The sequence below is a fragment of the Agelaius tricolor genome, unplaced genomic scaffold (genome assembly GCF_023055355.1).
Source record: "Agelaius tricolor isolate 1412-34295 unplaced genomic scaffold, bAgeTri1.0.p SCAF_6, whole genome shotgun sequence".
Lineage (NCBI taxonomy): Eukaryota > Metazoa > Chordata > Aves > Passeriformes > Icteridae > Agelaius > Agelaius tricolor.
Window position 1 is genome coordinate 11,857,419 of NW_027269266.1, and position 13,863 is coordinate 11,871,281.

Sequence of the window (13,863 nt, forward strand, 5' to 3'; positions counted from 1 at the left end):
AACACAGCCCAAATCCCCTAGAGTACTTGAAATCTTTTTTGAGTAAACAGAGAAAGAGCCAAAGAAGGAATTGAATTCACAGAAGGAAACTCCAGTTTAAAATGGAACAGAATTAACCTGAATTCATGTGCTAGTTTATTAGAGTGGGGTATTTTCAGGCAGGAAGGATGTTGTCTAATGGCCTCTTTGACAAGCATCTCTCTGATCAGCTCCTGTTTCCACTTTAGAGAGTGTCTCCACATCTAAGTGGTTTGTAAAGGGTTAATCAATTATTAATAATGTCTGAATACATAATAGGCACAAGGGGCTATGCTGCAGCTGGATGTAAACATGCCAATATAAGGTGCTCGTGTTAGGGAGGGACCAAAGCAACCTGTTGACCCACTGGACTGCTTACACCCTGAAACAGCAATGGAATTGCTTGCAAACCTTTGAGTGTGTTTTATAACTAGATCCTTAGTAGAACATGTAGTCCTTTTTTTGTAATTTTTTGTCCATCCATTTCTTTTAAACATTAAAATGGTAGCTCATTATAAGACAAGTTTGCAAAACCATGAGTGCAAAAACAGCCAACAGAGGGAATAGTGTGTGTTTGCAGGGGGAGCCGAGCAACTGCGCTGGGAGAGCTGACAGCATGAGAAGGCTTCTCCTCATGTAAAAGAAACATGCCAGAAGAATTCAACAAACACAGATGAGCTTCATTTTCGCTACAAGGGTGGTCATTCCTTTTGACCCTACGAGCCATGTGCCCAAATCTTTCTGTGGCTGAGAGCCATGAGGCGCACACCTCGGAGAGCCGAAAGGAAAGGGACCTCCAGGAGAGTTTCAGAGGCAGGAAGCACTAACTGCTCCCAGGGCCCTGCTGTCACAGCTGAGCCAGGGTGGTCTGCAGTGACTGCTCTGCTCACCTCCCCAGTCCCCCCCTCTGTGGCAATTCCAGCCTCCTTGCCTGTGATTGCCAGGGCTCTGCCTCATGCAGCAGTGGAGCTCCCTCACTGACCTGCCCGTGCCATTGCCCTGCCTGTCCCAGGCTGGACCACAGCAGGGGAGCCACATTCCCTGTGCTTGCGAGCCTTGAGCCGCTGCTATTCTACAAGAACAAAAACAGAAAGTAAATTGGACAAAAGGAAAACTGTGATTGCTTTGCTGACCTTAGCTGTTATCTCATGCAGTCTTTGTCAGTTTGTCCCACCTATCTATTTCTTACTGTGTGTAGATTAAATTACCTCTTAGGCAGGAATTCTGCTTTCACAATGTGGTCATTGCAATTCCTAAACAAATGGATAAAAAATTAACACACATGCTTGTATGTAAACAAATCTATCAAGCAGCCACATCCACCCAACTGACTAGTACCCCAACCCTCTAGTCTTGGAAAAAAATTAAACTCCTTAGGAGTTTTTTCTGAGATGTTTTTGGATACTATTTCTATTGTGGCTCTTAAAATGGGTTTGTTCCCTTCTCAGTTCATGTTCAAACCACCACCAACTGGTTAATAATATTATTATTATGGTCTTAAACCAGCATGTTTTAGGTGCACAAATGCACGGTCTCTTTTTAAGCATAGGCAGAATATTTCCATTTTGCCAGTCTTAGTTTCAGATATCTTAACCCCACATAAACCTCACCACTCTTCACTGGAACACCACAGAAACCCCTAACAAGCAGTCAGGGAAACATTTGTTCCTCCTTTTCACTTCCAGAATGTCAGATCATTCAGGATCCATCATAAATGTTTCCTGGCTGACTTTGCCTTACACATGAACTGTGTTTTGACGGGTCTTTCCCCCTTCTCTTTTTCCCCCTTTTTTTACAAGCATCATTGCATTTTGTCAGCAAGCAACTTAGGCCAATCCCACAAATAGTTTAGTTTATAGCTTATGAAATTAAATGATGTAAGGAACCACTCCAAGCAGGGTCAACTTAAACAGACAGCCAAGTCTGTAACCTCAAGGGACTTGGGTTGGGTTGAGGGAAAGCACCAAGCAGTGTGGGCTCCCAAAGATTGCTACCAGGTGGACTACAGATGTTCAGATTCAGTCCACTTGCATGGTGTTCACCTTGGGAGATGCTAATTTACTCCTATGCATGCAGAAAATTAGCATGTTTATACACAATCACCCTGCAAAGGCCTCTCTCTGGCTGTGCTTTCTGAAACCCTGAGCTTTATAGGTAGAGTGAAATGGTTCTGTAGGAAGCCACAGCACTGCCTGTATCACTCCTGAGTTTGAATTCGTTTAGTCAGCTATCTCAGAACAAACCCACAGCGTCCCTTGCTATAGATGGAAGCTGCACATGCAGCTGTGGTCACTGTCTTGCAGCTGTTAAATGAAGAAATACCATGTGAACACTTGGTCTGGTTTCAAAAGACCTAAAAACATTGGCCAAGAAAAATGGTACATCACGGTGCTGCTTGGCTACTAGCCAAGACAAAGAAACTTGTAGATTTCTAGGGACAAGAGGCCATGTGAAAGGAATTTTCCTCCTTTCAAAGGCACATCAAAATATACCAGAGGGGTTATTTATTTATTTATTTAGTATGTGCTCTTGGCACAGGTTTGATTGATCATGAATGCAGTATCAGCATTAAACTCACATTACTTAGAGACCAACCCAGAAAACAAATCAAATTGGACTGTAGGTCTGAGGTGCAACATAGAAGAGAAAGGCATAATTATTCACACAAAGAATAAAAAGTAGATTGATAAGAGTCCCTAAAAACTAATTAAAGATAGAAGTTTATAGGGAGGGAAGGATTATTCTCTTGAGTGAGAGCTCAAGAGAAAAAGCAATTGGAGCAATTTTTTTCCTGACTCAGGCTTAGACATTGGCATGGGTATGTCCACAGGAGAAAATGGTGTGCTGTGGAGCAAAGGTTGATTCTCCCTCCACAACCTACCTCAAATCCCCAATGCATCAATACAGACACACCACTCTGCTAATGGCAAATATTAATTTGGAGATGGCCTTTCCTCACTACCTGAACTAATGCATATGATCCCCAGAGGAGCTGCACCCCAATGTTCTTTCACCAGCTGCAAAGGAACGACAATTCCAGTGCCTCATTTGTGTCAGGAACTATCACATGCATATCAGGAAACTGTCTTTAGAGTCAATTGAAAAATTCATTAGAAATGCAGAACAAAATAGTAAGCCTCCTCATTGCTTTTGTTTGGCTGTTAACCAGAAGGAGAGAGGGGGATGTTTAAATAGCCAGGCATAGGGATATAGGACACCCAAAAAGAGATCAGGTCCTTTGGGGACAATTATTTTTTCTTTATTCTAAAGCATCTTCTGTAGTTTGCTGTGCAAAATGTCTGTCTTGGGCCAGCTCCTGGGCTTGTTTATGTACTGGAGACTGGAGCCAAACTCTCCTGACAGGAAATGAGTGAGACTGCAAAGAAAGTCTTTTGACAATACAATAGAAACTCATAAGTTCTGGTAACCATGCTATTTTATTGGTTTTATTTTTTTTAATATTGATACTATATTAAAGGTCAAAGGTACATTAGATGTTAGGAGAAATAAATATGCTGGTGAACAGATAAATCCTATGGAACTCCCAGTAATTAACAAGGTCCATATGTATAGCTTGTTCATAAGAGAATAAACTTTTTCCTCCAATCTGAACAGATAAATCCTTTTTTTGCTAAATCCATATGCAGGGTTTATGAGCTAAACCTTGCTGCCCTTGCTAAAGGGAAACTCCCTTTGAGCTCAGGGGGAGTTTCCTCTGAGTAAGACTTTGGCCTGTTACTTTGGCCGCCTTTCCACTGCCCGTGAAAATTCCCTTCTTCTTAAGGCACCCTAAAATTCAGTGCTGACTGGATACTGACCTCACTTTTGTGAGCAGAGGACCTGCTGTCAGGCCCTTTTGCCTGGTTCTCGGAAACAATATTTCCATTTCTAGGAGATTTTCCTGCTTGCATTCCTCTGCATGTACAAACCCAATGGAGGAAGTCGAGCTTCCTGTGGGCGTCAGTCCGAAATAGCATCTGAGGGCTGGAAGAAGTGGTTTTATTACAGACTGAGTCCCAAGCTCTAGAAATCAAGGGATTACAGTTCATTTGCAATAGAGAACTTGAGAAAGACATTTGTCCTGCTTGCAGTATGAGCCAGATAGCTTGTACCAAGAATGTCCCACAAATTTTTGGTTCAAGAAAGAGATTCAAGTAAAGCCATCAGAGCACATGGTTACCTGTGACTGTGGTCACAAGGGTTTTCAGGATGAAGAAGAGACGAGAATGTTGACTCCATGATCAGAAGGCTTGATTTATTATTTTACGATCTATGTTACATTAGACTATACTAAAAAGCAATAGAAAGGAAAAGGTTTCTTGAGAAGCTAGCTAAGCTAAGAATAGACAAGAATGAATAACAAAGATCTGTGTCTCAGACAGAGCAAGAGCCAGCTCTGCCATGAGTGGTCAAGAAATCCAAACACCGACAGGAGACCAATCACAGGTCTACCTGTTGCATTCCACAGCAGCAGACAACCATTGTTTACTTTAGAGCTGAAACTGTAGCTTCTCACAAGGAAAAATCCTAAGAAAGGATTTTTCATGAAAGATGTCTGTGACAGTTACCTGCATTGCATCTCATATCAAATATGCTTAGGAATCAGAAGATTATTATGAAGGCAAAATGCTGCTTTGAACTGAGGTAAAATGCTTATTAAAGGAAGCTGAATGTTTCATGCAGTGATCCCTCTCCCAAACATATCCTGCATTTGCATTACCTCTTTACTCTAGCAATCCTCTTTGGCTGTATCATTATTCCTTTCAAAGTGTTCCTCTCAGATGCTGAAGGACCAGGGCCAGTTCCTAGTCTCACTTGCTCCCCAGAATTCCCCAGAGCACAACTGAGCAGAGCTGGTGCCCCAGCCTTCAGCTTCTGGCCCTTCAGAGCCCTCCGAACTGTGACTCTGAACTTGTCTTGGAAAAATTGATCAACAACTGAATTTATAAAAAGAAATTGAAGATCAAAATCCATATGGCACCAAACATTCTAGCAAAGAATTTTAAATGATGTCATTAGCCCTGATCTTCAAGGGCAGTTAAAGATTTCTTAAAATACCCTTGAGAGGTGTCCTGTTCTATGAAGAACTTTGAAGAGGCAAACCCATATGTTTTGGATGACATGATTTTTCACCTAAGGAACAAGGCATGGCCCTCACCTGAAGCATGAAGGGCCATGGTGAGGCTGAGTGTTAATTGCCCCCTTTGCCCCTTCCCTGTGAGCAATTTCATCAGCCAGGCCACTGGGATGAGAGTTGTCAGGCCCTGGAGGGGAAGGGAATGAGCCATAACTCCCATGTTAAGAAGTTTCTTTGAAGGTCTGCCAGTCCAGGATCTTTCACATAACGTTTGTTTCCAAAAAAATCCAAAGGTAATAAATTACAGCGAATACAAGGTATTCTATGCTTTGTGGTGTGATGATCAAAAGATGTTATCATTCTGTTTCACATGTTTGCAGACAGTTAGTTGTTACTCTCAGTAAGTTACAGGCAGCTTTTTTTTTTCCTTTGAATGTTGAAACTTCATCTTGTTAGAGGGTGGTTTGCAGGTGAGTGCACAAAGGAAAGGAGAAGAGAAGAAGAAGGCCTTTCTGCCTCCTCCTTCTGCTTGTCCAGGATCATCCTCAAATTCTCCAATATGAATACAGACATTGAGAGCACCACTGGGAAATAGAAAGAGGCAAAAATGCCAGTTGCCCTTCTGATTAGTATTTACAGCACCCACTCAAGAAATTTTGATAGAATATCTCAAGGACTTAGGCTAACACAGCTCTGAGTTCTCCAGAAAACAGCAAATATTTGTAAAGTGTTTGTACAATCCATTACTGTATTACCAGGGCAGTCCTCCTCCAAGACCAACATCCTGATAGACATTTTGGCTTGTGAGTCATCATAAAAGAGGCCAAACCCTTCTCCTTAATCTGAAATCATCAGAAATTTTCAATCTACAGGATCTTTTTTTTCCTGGTTTTTATGTTGTCTCTATTTCCAGGTTCCATATGGTATCTAAAATGAAAATGTCATGAGAGGCAAGTCTGGTAGTACAGCTGAGATGGCAAGGAGTGAAGGTAAATCCCAATAAAAAGGCCAGCCACATCTCAGACTGATGCCTAATCTTGCTTAGATTTTTAGTATTTATTTTGAAAATTTCCACTTTGCATCTCAGGAAATAATTCTTGCATTTCTTTCTTTAAATGGAAAAGCCATTGGATAAAATTAATCTTAAAACAACAAAAGGCTAATAGCAATAACAGCAACAAAAAAGATGCATTGGTAATACAATATCAAACAATTATTCTATTGGCACACCTTCATAATGGCTTCTTTATGCAAACTTTATAGTCTTTAGACTGTTTCCTGATTCTATTATTTCCAGTACATTTATTTCAATAAAAGCATCTATAAACCTTTTAAACAATTCTAAAGATTGGTCCTTATTCTCATGATTTAGGATGTGCAGTTATATAGACAGCTTGCATCAGCAGCTAGTGGAGGGTATGAATGGAGCATCCTCCTCTTCAAGATACCCTGTTTGTAAGCCCTGTGTAAATACTTTCTCTTTATGCTACACTTCAATGCCTCTTTTTATTTCCTGCAGAAACCCTCTTTTTATGTTTTTTGGACAGATGAAGAACAAAGCAGAGAATGGGGTAAATTGCTTTAAATAAATGTGAACTGACCAGATCCATTACCCAGATCTTGAACAGAAAAAGAAATTGAATCCTTTTACATGTTTACATAATGGAGTTTGCATTCTACTTTCTCATTGAATCGAGTCCTGTGATGAGTAATCTGTTAGTGCACCCATCTAGTCACAACCCAGCAATATTGCAACATTTCAGGAGGCTCTGTGGTTGCAGGATTTCTACTGGTTCCACTCCATATGTTCTAAATTTGCAGAAATATTTTGGACATCCAGATCTTGAGATATGGACAGAGGTAATCTGAGCTATGGGCAAAATTGACTGGTAAATCTCACACTATGGCTTGAGTCCCATCTCTAGGTCTGAGGCTTGTTTGTCATCAAACCAGAAGAGTGATAATATCATGGTAAATACACTTCAACTTCTATCTCAGCAATTTCAGTACCATAATATTTGTATAATAGCAAAATTTACATTGCTTTCTTGTCTTCTCTAAGTCTTCAAAGCATTTGTGGGATTTATTATTATTATTATTATTCTGCTTTGGTATTTTATCTGTCTCCCCATCTTTCTTTTTTTTTGCTGAGAATGAAGAAGTGAATCAGATGCAATAAGTTTTGTTTTTGCCTTCGAACCTTATGAGATGTGCAATCACACTCACCTTTTTCAGAAGAGAACATTGCAATATTTGGCCATATGTTAAGAGGATTCTGTGACTTGCTGAACTTTAACAGAAATGTCAGCTTCCCTAATCAAAGTATGTGTCAGAGTTGCTCTTTCAAATGCTGGAGATACCATCTCAAACACTTCATTTATGGTGTCAGAATTGTGAAAAGGATTTGCTTAAGTTTGCTAAGGCCATTAGGAATCATAACCTTAATGCTGTATTGTTGGTATTGTCCTATTTATCTCAGTAACTTTATCTCTTAGAAAAGTATCTAGATGACAAAGATATTTTCTCCAAGGGTTTCTAATCTGTTGTGCTGCATGTAAACTGCAGAGAAAGCTTGCAATAAAGTATATTAAAAGATGTGGTTTCTTGTACCCTTTACATAGGCATTAGTCTAATATTGCTGAAGTCTGTCACTGTGAATGGAACTACTCTGTGAATAGCTGCAAAAAAGATTGGGAAGGTATCACAGAGGAGATTTTATAGCTTTTTTCCCCTAAGAAGTGAACAGTGGAGCTGTACCAGGGTGCCTTTGCATGATGTTGTTTAGCTCTCCTGGCTAGTCCCTGGCAGTAGGAGGCTAGCAGCAGACACAGTCCAGATAAAATGCTCTGAGATGTGCTCAGGATATAAGCTCAAGAGGTTTTAAAAGAGTGAATTTAAGGGCATGATGGTGTTTTCCCTTCAGTCTTTTCAATTTTTATTGAAATCAGTATGTGTGAAAGCTGCTCAGATCCTTAACAATTTCCTTTTAAATTTATGAGTTTGCATACTAAAAGCAGTTTTACATATATCTTCCTTTTAATTCACATGGGAAAGATATTCACTAAACACTTTATTTCTTTTTTTTCTCATGGGAGAGAGAGCTGCTGTACTCATCTGTACTTATGTTTTTGTGAAGTCTTTTCAAAAATGCAAGCTGAACATAGATTTTGCACCTTTCACTCAGGAAGAAATCCAAATGAATCACGGGTGCATTTAAACCAACCACTGCACATAAATTGGATTTTAAGATTTTAATGGAAATGCAACCTTGTCCTTTGACAGAGAATTTTCCCACTCATGAAAAAAGTAGAGCTACAGTTTACTGAGAGCAGTTTTAAACAGAAGCATTTTCAGTCAAATCTTCACCTGTTAAAGAAGAAGGCAGGTTTCATTAAAAACAACATAAAGAAAATGTAAAATGTTTCAATACCTTGTTTTCTACACTGTTTTTCCTTTTACATGTTTGGACTGTGGGTTAAAACATTTATAGAAACAAAATAAAAATAAGTCTCTGTAATAGTGATTATGTCCAGGGTTTCGAACAAACCATAACAATTGTCAAAGTTTTGCAATAGGCCAAGCCACATCAAAAGGCTGTTTCTGAAATAACATTTTAGGTCTTTCATTATTAGGCCCACTTGGCCTATAACCTGGACAGGCTCCTGATAGAGACAATGACCCTGGTCTGTCCATAGAAGACCAAAGATCCTCCAGGGTGTTTCTGTGCAGCAGCCACTGAGCTGCATAGGTGAGCCAGCTCCTGGAAGATTGCTATCCAGAATATTTACTCAGCAGAATGCAATATTAGCCAGCACAGCCAGATTAAGGACTCTTTGGGCCCTGCAGCAGAGGTTGTGGTGTCATTGGGCTGGGTAAGTACCTGACTGGATGTGCTCCTGAGTAATCTGCTCCTGACCTTCAAAGGCACCTTCCCACTTTAGCCAGGTCTGTGATGCTGCATTGTCTGCTCTCCTTTCCCTTGCTCTTTGAATATTTCACTGCTTCACCTAATTTCACTAAGAATAGTAATCCAATATAAGCATGTAATACTTCCTTCTACCCTTCACAGGGCAATTCCCCCTTGTCTCCATTCTTTACTGCCCTTGGCTTGCAGCAAGGAGCCCTAACAGACCCTGCCTCCCTTGAGGGTGGCACCTCTCCACCTTGCCCTGGTGATGTGCTGACTAAAAGCCATTGCCCAGTCTGCCACGCTGCCCATGCCAAGCACAGGGCTGGGGCAAATGGGGAACAGCTGGAGATGGCCAACATTAGGCTGCTGCTGCTGCTGCTGCTGCTGCTCTTTCACAATCCTTTTCCAGATAGTGTGATGAGGAATAAATTGAGACCTGGATGAATGCTCAATAGGAGGAAGGTAGAAGATACCCTCCTTCTCTCAGCGGCTTTTGCCTGGCCCTCATTTCAATTGCTGAATCCATTTAAAGTTTATCTTTGTCCTGCGGTACCCATAAGCAAGGCTGGCAATCCCCCCAGTCCCACAGCCGCACTTTGCTGCTCTTTTCTTGGATGTGAGCCTTTCCTGTTAAAAGGATTCCATTTAATACCCTGCAAATTATCTGGGGTGGTGCAGAGCAATTTATTTTGTAAGCCTTATGCTGTGGATTGAAATTGCTTTTCCTCATCTCGGTGCGTGGCAGCGGGGAGTGCAGTCCCCTCCCTGTGCTGTGCCTGGGCTGCATCCCAGTGCTGAGCCACTGCTGCCACAGGCTCTGTCAGCACCTAAACCTGCTCCTGCCTCCTTCCAGGGGAAGCTGCAAAAACAAGCAGATTTTACACACATAAGCAGGCTTTTGAAGAGGCTCAATTATTGAATGAAAACAAGGCTTTGACTCTCTTTACACCATTGGAGGGAGAGAAAAGGTTAGACCTGCTCTTCTTACTCAGGGTTTGTACCCCCAAAGATGCCCAGGATGCAGACCCAGACATGGGGTGAGTAATTAGGGGTCCTGAGACTGACCACAGGTGCTTGCACAGACAAAATGAAGGCAGAACAAAATTCACATAGGGTGATAGTGGTGCTTTATCCTTCATCCTGACTGTTTTAGAAATCAAAAAGTATCAGCTTTGGAGGAAAGGAATCCCCAAACTTCCTGTTTTTCCTAAAGCAAAGCTCTCTCAGAGTCATCTCAAATTAGAAAGAGGATACAAAAGAGCCGACTCATTTGTTTGATGTAGTTTAGCAAAGAACTCCATTGCAAAATGCACAACTCAACATTTTTCTTTATTGACTAAATTCTTGCCAACATACAAAGAAAAGGAAGTTTAAAACTATATGAAAGAACTCTGTCTCTTCTCTCCCCTGACTGCTTCCCTACCAATATTTATATTTTTATGAACAACCCAAAGTCCCAGCCACCCCATAGCACAGATGTAGTTCAGAGAGACATTGAGAACCATCCAGAAGACTGCATTCCCACATTATTTAGCAGCATTTAGAAGAAAAATTGGTATGAATATGAATAAAAGAGCATCTTATAATACTTAAAATAAACTTGTTCTGACAGAAAACTTCATGCTTCATGGTTTAGGTCAATCTTTAATTTCTAGGGATTAAAGTGAATCTTTCAAAAGGATAGATTATGCTTCCACTTCTTTCCCTGGAGTATCTTCTAGTGTCTTATGAAGATCTGCTCTTAGTCACTGCCAGAGGGAAGGCATTTCATTTGATGTCTTTGATTCCATAAGGTAGCGCCTACTTCTTGGTTATTTATATTCAAAAATAGGCCAGAAAGGTAAAGAATGGAAGAAATAAAGTAACATAAGTCTTATTTAGTAATGGAAGATCAAGGCTTGGAGACTTTGTGGCCTTTTTCAAGGGCATTCAAAGAATTTGTGGCAGACCTCTTGATTGTCTTATCCACAAGAACAACCTTATTCTTGACCAGTATTTTTGTTTTGATTGAACGGCACTAGCACTCTTGATTTAATTTTTATTCAGAAAAAAAATCAGAATAAAGGATGCCTTATCCATAGATTTCCAGAGTTAATCAAGTTTTATTTACAACTGGGATGCAGTAAAGTTGGCTCATTGTTACTGCTATTTTTTCCAGAACATGACTAACCATTCAAGCACTTGTTTAAAAATACAAAATTGGTGGAATCTGAGATTCATGTAATGGGCACAAGAGGTACAGAATGCTGAGGAATACAAATATGTTTGTGACTAATTCATAGGAGAAACTCCTCATGGAAGATGTCGTTGATCATGATTTCCCTGTAGTGCTGTGAAAATTAGTACTGCTTGGTAATATCTACCCTGTAAATAAAAAGAGCTCAAGAGAAATATCAGCCTTAGCCTTGCTTTTAAGAGTGTGTAAATTTAGGGGATCTGAATAGCATAACTTGCTTTGATCCTAGGTTTTTCTCAGTGTTTCTGATTTTCATGCCTAATCTGAACATAATTCCACATTATCTGGGACAAGAGTGTCTGCCTGAAGAATCATCATAGATGGGAAATAAATTCCATGCTACTCATTTTATTTAGATGGTCATATCACACTAATTAATATTTTTCTTTTTTAAAGTAATGTTTTTAATTTTCTTTCTGCTGGCTGTCATATAATTTAAAATTCTCTCTCTTGTCTCAATTTTCTTCAGCCTGCAAAATGCAGTTAACAACTAATCTGGGGAGTCCTGCACCTACAGCTCTTTCATAACATGACATGATAGTACAATCCAAGTTGCACCAGGTACTCAGAATGAATTTTTTTTTTTTTTTTTAAGACCCAAGAGTAAAAATAAGCCCAGAAGAAAGAATGAAAGAAGACATCTATCTCCTTCCTTTCAATCAAAATAGTGTTCAAAGGTGAAGTTGAAGTTATGACAATGTTGCAGCAACTGAGCTACATAATGAATGATTAATTGAAGGAGTGCTAAATAGTTCTAGATGGTTACTTTTAGTTTATATAAAGGTTATAAATTTGTATTTGAAAACAGGAAAAAAAATTGCTGTATCATCTCTGGAATCCACAGCTCTCTTCAATTAGATATCCATGGTCTGAGCATGGTAAAAGGGCTATTCAAACTTACCACCACACAAAAGATGGAGTTTGATAGAAGGAAAAGCTCCAAGCTGAATTAGTTTCCAATCTTTCCAATGTGTGAGAAAGGACAATCAGTGACATACACTGTGCACAATCTGCATGTTTGTCAGTGAAACAAAGGCAAGGAAGTACATTTACAATCCATAAATATGCATTGCACTGGACTTGAGGTTTCAGAAACAAATTAAATTCCCTTACTGTTGTACAGAGTGGCTGCAGGCTGCTATGCAGGTGCCATTTACTCTGCCTTACACACTCAGAGGTTACTGGAGGGTCTGTCTGGTTTGGTTGTTCTGCCACTGTTTTACTGGGGTTAAGGGCTTGCTGGTATTTTCCAAATTATATACAGGTTTTCTACTCAGAGATAATGAAATACCTGAAAAGTGATAGATGCAACAGCTTTTAGCTGCATACATCCTGAACTGTGGGTCAAACACATGGGTCTGCTAGAAGCTCATCCCTTCTTTCTGCTTTAAACCTTACTGTAGAATGACTTGAAGAATTCTGGGGCAAAATAAACAAATCAGACTGACAGAGTGGGAGAAAAGCAGCTTAAGAGAAGCCTGTCAGCACAACCTGCTCCCTTTTCTAACCTGGCAGCAATTCCCTCTGGGTTCCTGCCGTTCTCCTATGCATTTCCCTTCCAACCCTCATTTCCCTATGGAGCTCCTTCAGCCCATCCGATTTTGAACATCTGCTGGCACTGAACTCCTGCAACTCTCAATCTGTTTCCCCTTGGCTTCCTTCTTCCTTCCAGTTAATCTTCCTTATTTTTGTCTTGGTGAGACTTCCCTCCTTCTTCTCTCTGTCTTCCTGCTGCTATCACCGATTTTATCTCGTCACACTCTGGGTGACACCAGACTGACTCCCTGGTGAGGAGACCTGAGAGTGACTCCCCACCCACCGAGGCAGCTGCTGCTGCCTGCTAACAGGCTGCCACCCAAGGGCCACTCTTACTCTTCTCCTCCAGGCTCCCAGAACCCACAACCTTCCCCTATGGTTCTTCTTGTGCTCTTTTGACCCAAGATAAGCTGGAACAAGCTTGAAAGTGGTGTGAAACCAACACAGCAGAAAACAGCCAATGGTTCACTGCAGTTCAGTGAGTTAAACTGGCAGTCTGACAGAGGATGCTGCTGGAGGAGAAGGAGGAGGAGGAGGAGGTTTGGTTTTCTTGCCCTCTATACCTGTGGTGCATAGTGGCAGGATCATATTGTAGAGAAACCAGTGGGTGTATAGATAAGAGGGGAGGTAGGTAAAGTGAGAAAAATAAATGGGTTTGAGGGAGCCAGTGAGCCTACATGATGTTAAGCTCAACCAAATCTGTTCCACCATGTGGGATATATTCCATAGGCTGGGAAACACTGGGATCTTGTACACACAGGGCCAACACACTGCCTGCAAGCATGCCTTCCCACGGGAGAGTGAGGTCGTTCCTGCTCATTCCCACAGTTATGTTAAATCAGGCTGAATACAAGCCCAGGAGCATTATAGCAATCAAGGCCTTTGTCTGGAGGAATGAAGAGAGGGTCCCCCACTTTCATCTGAAGGTTGTTGAGAATAATTTTGTGCTTTGTCTCATCAAAAAGACACATAAACATAAATATCCATGTTAATCACATTATAATTCAGCCCTAAAGCAGAATAAGCTGAGACAGAGGCTAAGTGATATGTGTCTACAAAGGGAACAGTCTGAGATCAGCCCATCTC